Source organism: Hemitrygon akajei, chromosome 8 (genome assembly GCF_048418815.1).
Source record: "Hemitrygon akajei chromosome 8, sHemAka1.3, whole genome shotgun sequence".
In the NCBI taxonomy this organism is placed as follows: domain Eukaryota; kingdom Metazoa; phylum Chordata; class Chondrichthyes; order Myliobatiformes; family Dasyatidae; genus Hemitrygon; species Hemitrygon akajei.
In genome coordinates this window covers 86,978,751-86,994,543 of record NC_133131.1, presented here as the reverse complement: position 1 = coordinate 86,994,543, position 15,793 = coordinate 86,978,751, and the positions used below count along the sequence as shown (strand labels likewise).

At 42.4% G+C, this 15,793-nt stretch overlaps 1 protein-coding gene across 2 annotated transcripts in view; it reads right to left on the bottom strand.

Moving 5' to 3' along the window:
• dgkb (diacylglycerol kinase, beta) overlaps positions 1–15,793 on the bottom strand; it is a 768,700-nt gene that overhangs the window by 548,133 nt on the left and 204,774 nt on the right. The gene's annotated exons all lie outside the window — the stretch shown is intronic.

The following is a 15,793-nucleotide window of genomic DNA, read 5'->3' as shown; positions in this document are numbered from 1 at the left end:
AAACCTTCTTTCACATTATTAGCTGCTGTTTTTATGCTGAAGTTGAACTAGCATTTCTCACAAGTTTTAAGATTGCGTCCGATAGTGATTCTGCCTTTTGTGAAAATAAGGATGACACTTTTCTAGTCTGCAGAGGGCTGGTTCGGCTCAGTCAGTGTGGCTACTTAGCTAGGAATGTTCTTGTTTTCTCACAAACTGTTTACAACGGACTGGTATCTCTGAGGAACCATGAGAACCTATAAGATCCACAAGATGGGATTCTCCCATGCCACCTTTCTGAAGATCATCTGGGAGGGAGGCCCAGAGCAAAATGAGCTTTTTAGTTGTAAATTATATCAAGAGGTGCATAATTCCTGCCTGAAGAACAACAAACAGCTAAGCACACACCAATGCTAAATGAGCAACGAAAGAAATCACAATTCCAGAATTTTCACAAAACTGAATTGAAAGTAGATACAGTGACTATAAAAAAAGTCACCCCCTCCTTGAAGTTTGCATTCTTTTTTTGTTTACGACATTGAATCACAGTGGATTTAATTTGGCTTTTTTGACACTGATCAACAGAAAATGACTCTTCTGTGTCAAAGTCAAAACAAAACTCTACAAAGTGATCTAAATTAATTACAACTACAAAACACAAAATAATTGTTTGCATAAATACTCATTCCCTTTAATATGGCACAACAAATCATCACTGGCTTTAGAAGTCACATAATTAGTTAACTAGAGATCACCTGTGTGCAGTCAAGGTGTTTCAATTGATTGTAGTAAGATACACCTGTATCTGGATGGTTCAACTGCTGGTGATTCAGTATCCTGCCAGAAACTACACCATGAGGACAAAAGAACACTCCAAGCATCTTCTTGAAAAAAGTTATTGAAAAGCACAAGTCAGGAGATGGATACAAGAAAATTTCCAAGTCACTGAATATCCCCAAAGTCAATCATCAAGAAATGGAAAGAACATGGCACAGCTGTAAATCTGCCAAAAGAAGGTCGTCCTCAAATCTGAGTGACCATGTAAGAAGGGGACTAAAGAGGGAGGCAACCAAGAGACCTATGACAATTTTGGAGGAGTTACAAAATTCGGTGTCTGAGAAGGGAGAGCCTGCGCATACAACTGTCACCCAGGTGCTTCACCAGTTGCAGCTTTATGGGAGAGCGGCAAAGGGAAAGCCACTGTTGAAAAAAGCCTCCCATGAAATCTCAGCTAGAGTTTGTGAGAAGGCATGTGAGATACTCTGAAGTCAGGTGGAAGAAGGTACTATGTTCTGATGAAACCAAAATATTGAGCGTTTGGTCATCAGGCTAAACACTATGTTGGGCATAAGCCAAACACCATATATCATCGAAAACTTACCAACCCTACCATGAAGTATGGTAGTGGCTGCATCCTGCTCTGGGAATGCTTCATTGAAGCAGGCTCTGGAAGGCTTGTGAAGGTAAAAGTAATGCAGCAAAATGAAGGGAAATCCTGGAGGAAAACCTGATGCAGTCTGCAAGAGACTGTGACTTGGGAGAAGATTTGTTTTCCAGCACGACAATGATCCCAAGAATAAAGCTGAAGCTACACAGAAAAGGCTTAGAAACAACAAAGTTAATGTCCTGGAGTGGCCAAGTCAGAGTCCAGACCTCAATCCAATTGAGAATTTGTGGCTGGAATTGAAAAGGGCTGTTCACTCACAATCCCCAGTTTTGTAAAGAAGAATGGGGGAAAATTGCAGTGTCCAGATGTGCGAAACTGATAGAGACCTATCCACACAGACTCAAAGCTATAATTGCTGCCCAAGGTGCATCTATTAAATACTGACTTGAAGGGGATGAGTAATAATGCAATCAATTATTTTGTGTTTAATTATTGTAATAAATTTGGACCAATTTGTAGAAATTGTGTTCAATTTGACATGTAAGAGTCTTTTCTGTTGATCAGTGTGAAAAAGCCAATTAAAACCCACTGTAATTCAATGTTGTAAAACAATAAAACATGAAAACTTCCAAGGGTGGGTGGGTACTTCTTATAGGCACTGTATATAGGCAAATAGGCAATGAAGTAATTAAAAACTTTAACACATCAGAAACACTTAAAGCTAACTAAATGCGCATTAGGTCAAAAATTAGTTGAATACAAGTCAATCTTGCCTCTTTCCTTCCATTAAAATATGTGAAGTCTGTAAGGGAGTATTCTGGAGTTATGTGAATACAGCAGATATTCAAGCAAAAACTAGTCTACAGTTCTTCATGTGCATTGTAAATTGCAAGCAGTAAATTGAAGTTAAAAACATGCCCTTGCACTGTCTGTGGAGCACATGTTGACCGTCAGACTAAGAGATATGGTTTACAGGATGGTTATCTTGAGATGTTTGTATATACATCAAGCAAACATAAGACAATGGGGTTGTGTTAATTGGCCTGCATCAAACCAGGCAACATGGCTAAATTATCTGCACCATTGGACTTGAGTCCAAGCTGGCAGACCAGGATGATGTTGTCACATAGCATATTAAACATGGTCACAGGTGTATTGTAGTTGCAATCAATAGTTGATCTATTGTGGATCCAGACAATCAACCTACGCAAACATTCTTGGACATCTGGCTCTCTATCTTAAGTTTATAGAATATGTGTCAATTAGTTTGTCCTAGTGGTGTTTGAACATTCAGATGTGTCTCCCACTGTAGATAAATAATTCAAAGAAAGCACTGTCAACCCAAAATATTGAAGTAAATGATGCCATTGTAACTACTGAAATTGACCTTTGAACTTAAAAATGCATCACATTTTTATACACTTGAGTTTGACTAACTCCACCTGAGTGCCTCCAGAATGATAGCTGCTTGTTGTGCTGAATAAAGACGTCTACATCACCAGCTTCAGTGTCTCTTCAGTGACTTTGATCTTCATAACAAAAGTGTCAATGTTTTGATTTGGGTGTGCCCTGATACAGGGGACACAAGAGAAAAAGATGCTGCAGCTTGGAGTGAACTATAAACTGTTGAATGTCAGCAGGTCAAATAAGAGTCAAGGAAATGGTCAAAATCTTGGGTGATGTCCTGATGCAGGCCATAACCTGAAAAGTCAACAATCCCTTTAGATAGATACTTTATTGATCCCAAAGGAAATTACAGTGTCACGGTAGCATTACAAGTGCACAGATATACAAATACTCAAATATTAGAGAAGTAAGAAAGAATATAAACTAAGTTAGCTCAGCCAAGAGGAGGGGTTCATCACTTCCCCTGCTATAGGTTGACTCATTACAGAGCTTAATGGCTGAGGGTAGGAATGACCTCATATAGCACCCTTTGAAGGAGAGCTGTTGGCTTAGTCTATTATTGAAAGTGCTCCTCTATTCAGCCAAGGTGGCATGCAGAGGGTGAGAAACATTGTCCTCAATTGACAGGATTTTCTATAGGGTCCTTTGTTCTACCACAGACTCTACTATGTCCAGTTTGACTCCTATAACAGAGCCAGCCTTTCTAATCAGTTTATTGAGTCTGCTGGCACCACCCATGTGCTCCAACACAGTACCACATAGAAGACTGTATACATAGAAGACTCATTCCACTGAGATACAACACTGAGCGTCATAGGAAGTTATTCCTACCTGTGGCCATCAAACTTCAGAACTCCTCCCTCGGAGTGTCAGACACCCTGAGCCAATAGGCTGGTCCTGGACTTACTTCCACTTGGCATGATTAACTTAATATTATTTAATTATTTATGGTTTTATATTGCTATATTTCTTCAGTATTCTTGGTTGGTGCGGCTGTAACGAAACCCAATTTCCCTCGGGATCAATGAAGTATGTCTGTCTGTCTGTACTGGCGACAACAGACCAGTAGAATATGTGAAGGAGAGACCTGCAAACTCTAAAGGCACTTCTTGTACACAGTTTCTGTGTTGGTGCTCCACTCAAGTCTGCCATCAAGATGCATCCCCAGGTACCTGTAGGTCCTCACCACATCCACATCCTCACCATTGATAGTAACAGGGCAGAGCAGGCTTAGTCTTCCTGAAGTCCATCACCATCTCCTTTGTCTTAATGATGTTGAGTAGAGATGATTCAACTTGCACCATTTGACAAAGTGCCCTGTATTCATCCTCCCATTCCCCCTTTACACACATAACTATTGCTGAATCATCAGATAATTTCTGCAGACGATGCGACTCAGTGCTGTATCTTAAGTCTGAGGTATACAGTGCAAACAGGAAGGGAGCCAATACCGTCTCCTGTGAGGCACAGTGCTACTTATAGCCATGTCTGCCACACAGCTCTGAAGCCACACAAACTGTGGTCTGTCAGTCAGGCAGTCCATTATCCAGGTTACAATGGAAGTGCCAACTGCGTTGAATAGAGCTTTTCCTTCAACAGTGAGGGCTGTTTTGTACTGAAGACACATGAGAAATTTAAAAACACTATCTTCACATTGCTGTTGTGCTTATCCAAATGGAAGTAGGCTCCTCTGTTCAGCAGGCGGATGCCAGCATCGTCGACTCCAATGTGCTCCTGGTGAGCAAACTGCAAAGGATCATGGGCTGAACTAACCAGGGGTCAGAGGTGAGTCAGGACCAGCCTCTCTTGGGTCTTCATGATGTGTGAGGTCGGGATCACTGAACGGTAATCATTCAAGACTTTCGGTTGACCCTTCTTGTGCGTTGGGACCACACATGACTTCCATACAGTCAGGACCCTTTCCAGGCTGAGACTCAGATTAAAAATGCACTAGAGAACTCCGCACAGCTGCTCAGCACACTCTTTCAGGACACTGGGGTTCACACCATCCAGTCCCAATGCTTTTGCCATGTCTGAGTTTCCCCAGAGCCCTTCTCACCTGCTCAGTAGTGAGGGCGAGTCCATGATGACTGGGCAGTTGGTAGAGGGGGGCCTGTGGAAGATGAAGATGGGAGACGATAGCAGTTGGTGTGTGGGGGTGTGGATGGTAGATACAGGTCAAGGAGGGGTGTAGACAGTGGTAGCCTGTGTTGTTCATCCACATGTTGAACTGGAGGAGGGGAGGCATTTGTGTGAAGGGAGCATTGGGTGTCTCAGCACCTGGACTGGTGTCCTGAGGGCGGTGTGAACAAGAGGGAAATTGTCAAATCTGTTGAAGAATTGTTTAACTCAAATATGAGACAATCTGCAGATGCTAGAAATCCAAGCAACACACACACAAATTGCCTGAGGAACTCAGCAGGTCTGGTGAAGAAAGCTTTTGGTATGCCGGCCTTTATAAATCTGAGTATTGAGTTTAGGAGTTGGGATGTAATGTTAGAATTGTACAAGGCATTGGTGAGGCCAAATTTGGAGTACTGTGGTCACCGAATTATAGGAAAGATGTCAACAAAATAGAGTACAGAGGAGATTTACTAGAATGTTACCTGGGTTTCAGCACCTAAGTTACAGAGAACGGTTGAACAAGTTAGGTCTTTATTCTTTGGAGCGTAGAAGGTTGAGGGGGGACTTGATAGAGGTATTTAAAATTATGAGGGGGATAAATAGAGTTGACGTGGATAGGCTTTTTCCATTGAGTGTCAGAAAGATTCAAACAAGAGGACATGATTTGAGAGTTAGGGGGCAAAAGTTTAGGGGTAACACGAGGGGGAACTTCTTTACTCAGAGTGGAAGCTGTGTGGAACGAGTTTCCAGTAGAAGAGGTAGAGGCAGGTTCGATTCTGTCATTTAAAAAAAATTGGATAGGTATATGGGCAGGAAAGGAATGGAGGGTTATGGGCTGAGTGCAGGTAGGTGGGAGTAGGTGAGAGTAAGCATTTGGCACGGACTAGAAGGGCCAAGATGGCCTGTTTCCGTGCTGTAATTGTTATATGTTATATGGTCTTGATGAAGGGTCTCGGCCCAAAACATCGACTGTGCTCTTTTCTATAGATGCTGCCTGGTCTGCCGAGTTCCTCCAGCATTTTGTGTGAGTCCCTTTCTCTCCACAGTTCAAGTTTATTGTCATTCAACTGTACACATTTCGCCAAATGAAACAACATTCCTCTGGACCAACATGCACAACATAGTACATACAACTCACACAGAATAAATAAAATCATATTGCCAGGAATAATTTAACAATTAATAAGCTGCATTTATGACCCTATTTAAAAGTAAATAGTATAATGCTACAGGTGCTTTATACATGGTGAAACCTGGGAGGTGGCAGGGAGTTCAGTAGTCTCATGGCCTGGGGGAAAGAGACTGTTTCCTATTCTGACAGTTCCTGTCATATTGCTACGGTATCTCCTGCCTGATAGTAGGGGGATCAAAGAAATTTTTGGACAGATGGGAGAGATCATTGACAATGCTAAGGGCCCTGCATATGCAGTGCTCCTGAAAAACATCTCTGATGGGTAGAAGAGAGACCTCAGTGATCCTTTTGGCAGTCCTCTGTGGCCAGATGCCTTCAAGTCCCTTACCAGACGGTGATATAGCTGGTATGGACACTCCCAGTGATGCTCCTGTAAAAATTTGTTTGAACTGGTGGGGGTGGGGGTGGGACCGAGCCACACTTGACTTAATCTCCTCAGGATGTTGCTCTGCATTCTTGACCAAAGAGGTGGTGTTGAAGGACCAGGGAGTTCTGTTACATGCACTCCCAAATATTTGGTGCTCCAAGCTGTGTCCATGGAGGAGCTGTGCAGTGAAGAATGGTCAATTTGCACATTCATGTGCACAATCATTTCTTTAGTCTTGTCTACAATGAGGCTTAAGTTGTGCTGGCACCATTCTACCAGCTGTTGTACCTCTTTTCCGTATGCTGTCTTGTCATCACTGTTGATGAGTCCCACCATTATTGTATCATCAGCGAACTTGATGATATGGTTTGAACTGGACCTAACGGTACAGTCAGGTATCAGCAGTGGCTTCAGCACACAGCCCTGGGGAGTGGGGGGCACCGGTGCCTATCTTCATCTTCATCTTCATCAAGATGAAGCTCCATCTTCATGGAGCTAAATATGTTGCGGCCAGCACCAACTGACTGTGGTTTTTCTGTCAAGAAGTCGAAGCTGAAGGTACAGAGAGAGATGTTGACACCCAACGAAGATGGTTTTCCCACCAGCTTCTGATGGATGATCATCTTAAATGCCGAGATGTAGTCAATAAGCATCATCCTGGCGTATGAGGTTCCTGTTTCCAGGTGGGTCAGCATGGATAGAGGGAAGAGGCATCATTAGTGGGCAGAGTTGAGTGATAAGTGAATTGGAAAGGGTAAAGTGAATCAGGAAGATGGGAGTTTATGCAATCAATAACCAGTTGTTTGAAGCACTTCATTGTTGTTGAGGCAGGCTACCATCACACTTAGGTGGGATGATGGTGGCTGCCCTGAAGCCTGCAGGGGTAGTAGACTGTTCCAGAGAGATGCTGAAGATGTCCTGTAGAACTTCTGTTAACTGGGCTGCATAGTCCCTCAGCACCTGACTTGCTACGTTAACTGGCCCCATACCCAGCACCCAGGGCATGCCCTTTTCTCACTGTTACCATCAGGTAGGAGATACCTTCTACCCATCAGAAACCTGAAGGCACACACTCAGTGATTCAGCAACAGCTTCTTCCCCTTTGCCATCCTAAATGGACATTGAATTTTTGGACACTACCTCACATTTTTTTTTAATATACAGTATTTCTGTTTTTGTATGTTTTTAAAATCTATTCAATATCTACATAATTGATTTACTTGTTTACTTATTATTCTTAGTTTATTTTTTTTCTCTGCTAGATTATGTTTTGCATTGAACTGCTGCTGCTAAGTTAACAAATTTCATGTCACATGCTGGTGATAATAAACCTGATTCTGATTCTGCGCTTTACATGGGTTGACCCTGGCTAGGGGTCTTGCTCACATCAGCGAGTCAGAGTGCCTGCTTCTTGGTGGGAAGGTGGGGAGCTTCACTCACGGGCACATCATTCTGTGCAACAAACCATGAATAAAACACACTCAACCTAACAGGAAAAGAGGCATCGCAGTTGCTGAAGCACAGGGTGGATGTGTAGTCCCTTATGGTCTGAAATCCCTGCTACATGTGCCTGATGTCTCTGGTGTCACAGTAATGGCTGTATATTCTCTGAATAATCACGTTTTGCCTTCCTGCTGGCACGGGAAAGCACAGCTCTTGCTGATATGAAAGCCATTTTATGCTCTAATCTGAAAGCAGCAGCCCGATCTCTCAGCCATGCCCAGACCTCAGCTGTCAATAGCTGCCTTTCAGCTGGGCACAGATTCCTCCTGACCTGCTGAATTCTTCCAGCAGTTTATTTTACTTGTCACAGATTCAAAGGACAGATTTCTTTGCATACCAGCAGGAAACTACAGGAATTTACTTTTCCATCATGAAATCCACAAGCAGCCCATTGTCAGTGCACAGTCAAGCAATCATCAGCAATCAGCTGTGAGGAAGTTCAGAAGCTCTAGGCTCCCATTAATGTGTGTTGCATTCCCAAGCTTCCTCACAGGAATGGAACAAACTTCCAGCATTTCACAACAAAAGCTTGGCTAATATTTGAGTCTGATGATCATTACATTGGTAATTTAAAATAACCGGATAAATTCATTGAACTGGCCAGTAGAACATAAGTGGCAAACAGCAAAACATGTTTAAAACAGGACAAAATAAGAATGGCTGCCTGATTAAGAGAAAGCTTTCAATTCTTAACCTGGGTAGAGAATCAGTCTACCAATTGAAATGCTCAAAATAGATCAGTGTTGGGTTCTCAACAACTTGCAGATAATAAAATGGGGAATCATGTAAATGCGTTCCTTTGTTTCACATTTCCCCGTTTGTATTTCCAATCAACATGCAAGGTCCCTGAGGAGTGGACAATACAAACACCTATGTCATGATGCTGTTGGTTGATTGTAGCTCAGCATTTAACACCATAATTCCCCAGCCCTGATCGCTAAGCTACAGAACCTGGGCCTCTGTATCTCCCTCTGCAATGGAATCAACTTCCTAACCAAAAGATCACAATCTGTGCAGATTGGTGATAATATCTTCTCCTTGCTGACAATCAACAGTGGTGAACCTCAGGGATGTGTGCTTAGCCCCCTGCTTTATTCTCTATATACCCATGGCTGTGCAGCTAGGTATAGCTCAAACGCCATCTATAAATTTGCTGATCATTGTTGGTAGGATCTCAGATGAAGATGAGGAACTTGCAGGAGTGAGATATACCAGTGAGTTGAGTGGTATTGAGCAACAACCATGCACTCAACGTCAGTGAGACGAAACAGCTGATTGTGGACTTCGGGAAGGGTAAGATGAGGGAACACAAAGCAGTCCTCCTAGAGGAAGCAGAAATGGAGACAGAGAGCAATTTGAAGTTCCTGGGCATCAAGATTTCTGAGGATCTAACTTAGTCACAACATACTGATGCAACTATAAAGGAGGCAAGGCAGCAGTTATGTTTCATTAGGAGTTTGAAGAGATTTGGTTTGTCGCCTAAAACACTTGAATACTTCTACAGATGTACCATGGAGAGCATTCTGACAGGCGGTATCACTGTCTGCATGGGGGGGTGGGGGCACTACTGCACAGGACCAAAAGAAGCTACAGAAAGTGAAATTAGTCAGCTCCATCATAGGTACTAGCCTCCATAGTATCCAAAACATCTTCAAGGAGTGGTGCCTCAGAAAGGCAGAGTCCATTATTAAGGACCCCCATCTCCCAGGGCAAGCCCTTTTCTCACTGTTACCGTCAGGAAGGAGGTACAGAAGCCTGAAGGCACACACTCAGCGATTCAGGAACAGCTTCTTCTCTGCTGCCATTGCATTCCTAAATGGACTGAATCTATGAGAAGCACCTCTTTTTAAAAACATATATTACTTCTGTTTTTGCATTATTTTATTATTTAAAAAAGGAACGAGGGATTACCCTGGAAACAATAGACCAGTGAGACTCAAATTACTGATAGGAAAGCCTCTGGAGAGATTTCTTAGGAATAGGATTTTTTGAGCATTCAGAAAACCATGGCCTGATTAGGGAGAGCCAGCATAGCTTTGTGCAGGGCAAGTAGTGTCTTGCAAACTTGATTGAGGTTTTAGACAAGGTGATGAGGATGATTGATGAAGATAGTGCTGGGGATGTTGTCTACATGGATTTTAGTAAGGTGTTTCACAAGGTCACTCATGGGAGACTCATCCAGAATATTAAGAAGTGTGGGATCAATGGTGAAATGGATTCAACACTGGCTCGCCCATAGAAAACAGAGGATAGTGGTTGAAGGGACTTATTCTAGCTGGAGGTCTGGGATTAGTGGTGTTCCACAGGGATCTGTACTGGGACCTCTGCTGTTGAGATGTATACAAATGACCTGGATGCAAATGCAGATGGTTGAGGTAGTAAGTTTGCAGATGATACAAAGATTAGTGGTGTTGTGTTTAGCACAGAAGACTAGCTAAAAATACAGCAGGATACAGATCAGTTATAGATTATACATGGAGAAATAACAGATGGAGTTAGACCCAGCCAAATATGAAATGTTTGCACCTTGGTGGGTCAGATGCAAAGAGACACTACACTGTTAAGGTCAAGATCCTTAACAGTGTTTATGAGCCAGGGGACCTCGGGGTCCAAGATCATAGGTCCCTGAAAGTGGTTACACAGGTTGGTAAGGTGGTTAAGGAGGCATATGAAACGTTTGCCATGACTAGTCGAAGTATTGAGTTCAAAAAGATAGGAAGTTATGTTGCAGCTTTTTAAAACTCTAGTTAGGCCACATCCAGAGTAATCCATACAGTTCTGGTTGCCACATTATAGGGAGGGTGTCAAGGCTTTGGAGAGGATGTAGAAGAGGTTTACTAGGATGTTGTGTGGACTAGAGGTCATCTGCTATAATCCAGAGGCTAGACAAACTTGGGTTGTTTTCTCTGGAGCAGTGGAGGCTGAGGGAAGATCTGACAAAGGTTTAAGATTTTCAGAGGCATAGATAGAGTAAACAGGGAGCACCTTTCTCAAAGGTTTGAACTGTCTAATACCAGTGGCTATACACTTAAGGTGAGAGGGGATAATTTCAAAGGGGATGTGAGTTAAAGTTCCGAATTGCCATTGCTCCTACCTGTATCACTAAAGTTTTGTTTTGCATTGGTTAATAGAATCTTAATTATTCACACACAAAGGCTCATTGTTCATTTTTAAAATAAATTCATGCTATGTCATATGGTCTAGTCAGCTGAAAAAGTTTCATCTGTACCATGAGTGCTTTAAAGGTTCAAATTTTATTGTCATTCAACCACACATGAACACCCATGAATACAGCCAACTGAAGCAGCATATCTCTGAGACCAAGGTGCAAAATATATTACTAAGAGTCATCTACAACACAAGGCACATATGGCACATATATAATAGCAGTAAAATACAAATAACAGAGAAAAAAACTGGCCCAAATCCCTGACTTTATGAACGCTGCAGTAGTCTGCAGCAGAATACAACACAGCATATCTTCTGCCCAGCAAACACTGGGGCATTGGGGCAGCACCAAACTGAGTAACTCCCACAGCCCTTAGTGACCTGTGATTTCAGACTCTGAGGTAGACATGAGAGCATTCTTCAGGAGGGCAAACCCAGAGAAAGCAACCGACCCAGGTGGGGTACATGGCCGAGTAATAAAGATCTGTGCTGATCAACTGGTTGGAGCATTAATGATATCTTCACCCTCTCCCTTTGGCAGTCTGAAGTACCTGCCTACAATTAGGCTTAAATTATACTGGTGCCCAAGAAGAACATGGTAACCTGCCTCAATATCTATTGCCCAGTTATCCTTACAACCACAGAGATGAAGTGTTTTGAGACCTTGGTGATGAAACACATCAGCTTCTAACTGAGAAGAGTCTTGGATTCAATCCAATTTCTCTACCATCACAACAGGTCAAGAGCAATACCATTTCATTGGCTCATCACTCAACCCTGGAATATCTGGAAAGTGAAGATGCATGCATCAAGATGCTCTTCATTGACTACAGTTCTGCATTCAGTACTATTATCCCCTTAAAGCTAATCAATAAGCTCCTAAGACCTAGGCCTCAATACCTCCTTGGCAACTGGATACTCTTATTTTCTCACTTGGAGACACCAGTCAGTTCTGGTTGGCAACATCTCCTCCACAATCACCATCAGCACAGGTGACCTCAAGGCTATGTGCTTAGCCCCCTGCTCTACTCATTTTATACTTATGACTGAGATGCTAAGGAGAGCTCCAATGACATATTTACGTTGGCTGACGACACCACTGTTGTTGGCCAGATCAACGGCGGTGATGAATCAGCATAGAGGAGGAAGATTGAAAATCTGGCTGAGTGGTGCTACAATAACAATCTCTCACTCAGTCAGCAAAACCAAAGAGCTGATTACTGACTTCAGGAGGAAGAAACTGGAGGTCCACGAGCAAGTCCTCATTGCAGGATCAGAAGTGAAGAGGGTCAGCAACTTTAAATTCCTCAGTGTTAACATTTCAGAGGATCTGTCCTTGGTCCAGGAGTCAAGTGCTATTAAAAAGAAAGTACAGCAGCACCTCTACTTTCTTAGAAGTTTGTGCAGATTCAGCATTTCATCTAAATCTGACAAATTTCCATAGATATGTGATGGAGATTACGGTTGTCACATGGCCTGGTATGGAAACACCAAAGCCCTTAAAAAGAAAAGCCTACAGAATGTAGTGAATACAGCCTAGTCCCTCACAGGTAAAGGCTTCCCGTCCACTGAGCCCATCTACATGGAGCGCTCTAGCAGGAAAATAGCATCCATCATTAAGGACCCCCATCATCCAGGCCATGCTCTCTTCTCACTGCTGCCATCAGGAAGACGGTTTAGGAGCCTCAGGACTCACCCCCCCAGGTTCAGGAACATTTATTTCCCAACAACAATCAGGCTATTGAATCAGAGGGAATAACTCCACTGAACTTCAACACAGAACTTAACATAACCTATGGATTCACTTTTGAAGACTCTTCAATGCTTATTTATTTAATACTTTTTAATAATTTTTTTGTATTTGCACGGTTTGTTGTCTTTTGCACATTGGTTGTTTGTCCGTCTTGTTGTGTGAAGTCTTTCACTGTTTCTGTTGTGTTTCCTTGTATTTACCGCAAATGCCCACAAAAATACCGAATCTCAGGGTTGCAGATATAAACGTTGATAATGAATTTCCTTTGAACTTTGGTTACCAAATTTTTATTTTGCAACAAATTTGAAATATCATTTCTTGTGTATCTGTGTTAGTTAGTTATAGGATAGTTTTTATTGAACTTCCTTTCAATAAAGGTTATCAGAAATGTAATCATTTTCTAAACACCAAAATGATTATAAATCCTATCCAGTTTGCATCACATACCATACTTCTTCCAGGTCCTGCATACACATGATATGGTAATGTACAGAAACATCTTGACAGCTAAATTGGCACCCACCAACATTCAATGCATGCTGAGACACACTTCATTTAAAATTCATTGACACATGGGTGAGCCATAAACAGCACAGTACACTGATGCCAAAGCAAGTTTTCACAATGCATATGTATTCACAATGTACATGTACATAAATTAGAAGAGACCTGGCTTCTTGATCCACTGCCATGGTAATCAATGACTTCTGCAAGACATTTTGGATTTTAACAGCACTCCCACATCTCACCCCATCTCTGCTGAACCCTAGCCCGACTTGACCAACTTCACAATTTCTAAGTGAAATGTTTTTCCAGATCTCTTCTCACTTCCCATCGGCAATAACGTTGGGGAATCTAAGAAGAGAAAGTGCTTGCAGTTGCTCCAGAGTTTACATCCCAGCAAGACCATTGTGTCAGCTTGTTTGTATAGCCAGCGTGCTGTGTGATTAATGAAGATGGAACATATCCTCCCTTCCCAAATCTGCTAAAACTGCAGCTGAGTAAACACCTTTCTGTTGATTCTACACAGTCTGGTCCACACTAGAAGCTGCAGGTAGCTGGGAACATTGCAGTAAACTGGATTGCCTTCAACTTTAAGGAAACAAGATAGGGAAGAACTCCATTTAAAAAAAAAACTAAATACCACATTAAATCTCTGTCATTCAAACTGACTCCCTGTTCCCTTTTGGGATCACACAGGGCAATGTGGACACAATCTGGGAACATACATTATTATCCCATGAGGGCTGGTAGAATTGACAACAGGGTTGTGTAGACATTAATTACCACAACAGACAACTCCCCATCTCACTTTCTATGGTACAGACTAAAGATCTATGGTATTGGGGTATGGGGGACGTTCTGGCACAAATGCCATCATTAACAATTAGACGTTGCAGCTGATGAACTTTCAGCTCAAGGGGAAATCTGGATGACTGGCCCTTATTAAAATTCCTTTACGGGGAAACATTACCCATACCTAAATGCCATTAGAATTGTGGTAAGCTACCCTTGTGATCCACTGCATGACTTCTGGCAAGGTATGTCCAGAGCACTTTCAGATGAGGAGCTCAAGGATATAGATTCATTGATGATAAAAAAATTGCAATATGCACCTGGTGGCCACTTTATTAGGTACAACTGCTCACTACTGTAAATATCTAATCAGCCAATCTTGTGGCACCATATCAATGCATGAAAGCATGCAGACATGGTCATGAGGTTCAGTTGTTGTTCAGACCAAACATCAGAATGGTTAAGAAATGTGATCTCAGTGACTGTGACCATGGAATGTTTGTTGGAGCCAGACAGGGTGGTTTGAGTATCTCAGAAACTGCTAATATCCTGGGAATTTCATGTACAAGAGTCTCTAATGTTTACTGAAAATGGTATAAAAGACAAAAAAAACATTTAGTGAGTGGCAGATCTGTGGATGAAAACACTTTGTTAATGAGAGAGTTCAGAGGAGAGTGGCCAGATTGGGTCAAACAGGAAGACAGCAAAAACTCAGATAACCATATATTACAGCAGTGGCGTTCAGAAGAGCATCTCTCAATGCATAATACATCCAACTTTAATATGGACAAGCTTCAGCAGCAGAAGTCTATGAACATACACTCAATGGCCACTTTATTAGGTACAGGAAGTACCTAATAAAGTGGCCACTGGGTGTATAACAAATTGGGGTAACTTGAACCTTTGAGGGGCATTCTCCAGGTGGTGGTACATCCATGCACCCTTTGCCCTTGCCCTCGTTAATGGTACAGAGTGTAGGTTTAGGAAACCACAGTGGAGTGGCGTTGGAGAATGATTGCAGTGAATTTTGCTGATGGCACACACTACAGCCATGATACGCCAGTGGTAATAGGAATGAATGTTTAGGGTGGTGGATGGGAATTAGTCAAGTTAATGACTTTGTCTCAGGTGATGCTGAACTTTGTGTGCCGTTGAGCTCAATGTCAGTAAAACCAAAGAACTGCTTGTGGACTTCAGGAAGGGCAAGACACGGGAACACAAACTAATCCTCAGAGGGACCAGAAGCAGAGAGAGTGAGCAATTTCAAGTTCCTGGGTGTCAATAGCACTAAGGATCTAACCTGGTCCCAGCATATCAATGCAGCAATAAAGAAAGCAAGACATCAGGAGTTTGAGGAGGTTTGGCTTGTCACCTACAACACTTGAAAACTTCTACAGATGTCTCTTGGAGAGCATTCTGACTAGCTACATCACTGTCTGGTATGGGGGAGACACTTCTTCACAGGATTGAAGTAAGATGAAGAGAGTTGTAAAATTAGTCATCTCCATCATGGGTACTAGCCTCCATAGTATCCAGGACATCTTCAAGGAGCAGTGCCTCAGAAAGCCAGCATCCATCATTAAGGACCTCCAGCACCTAGGATATACACGTTTCTCA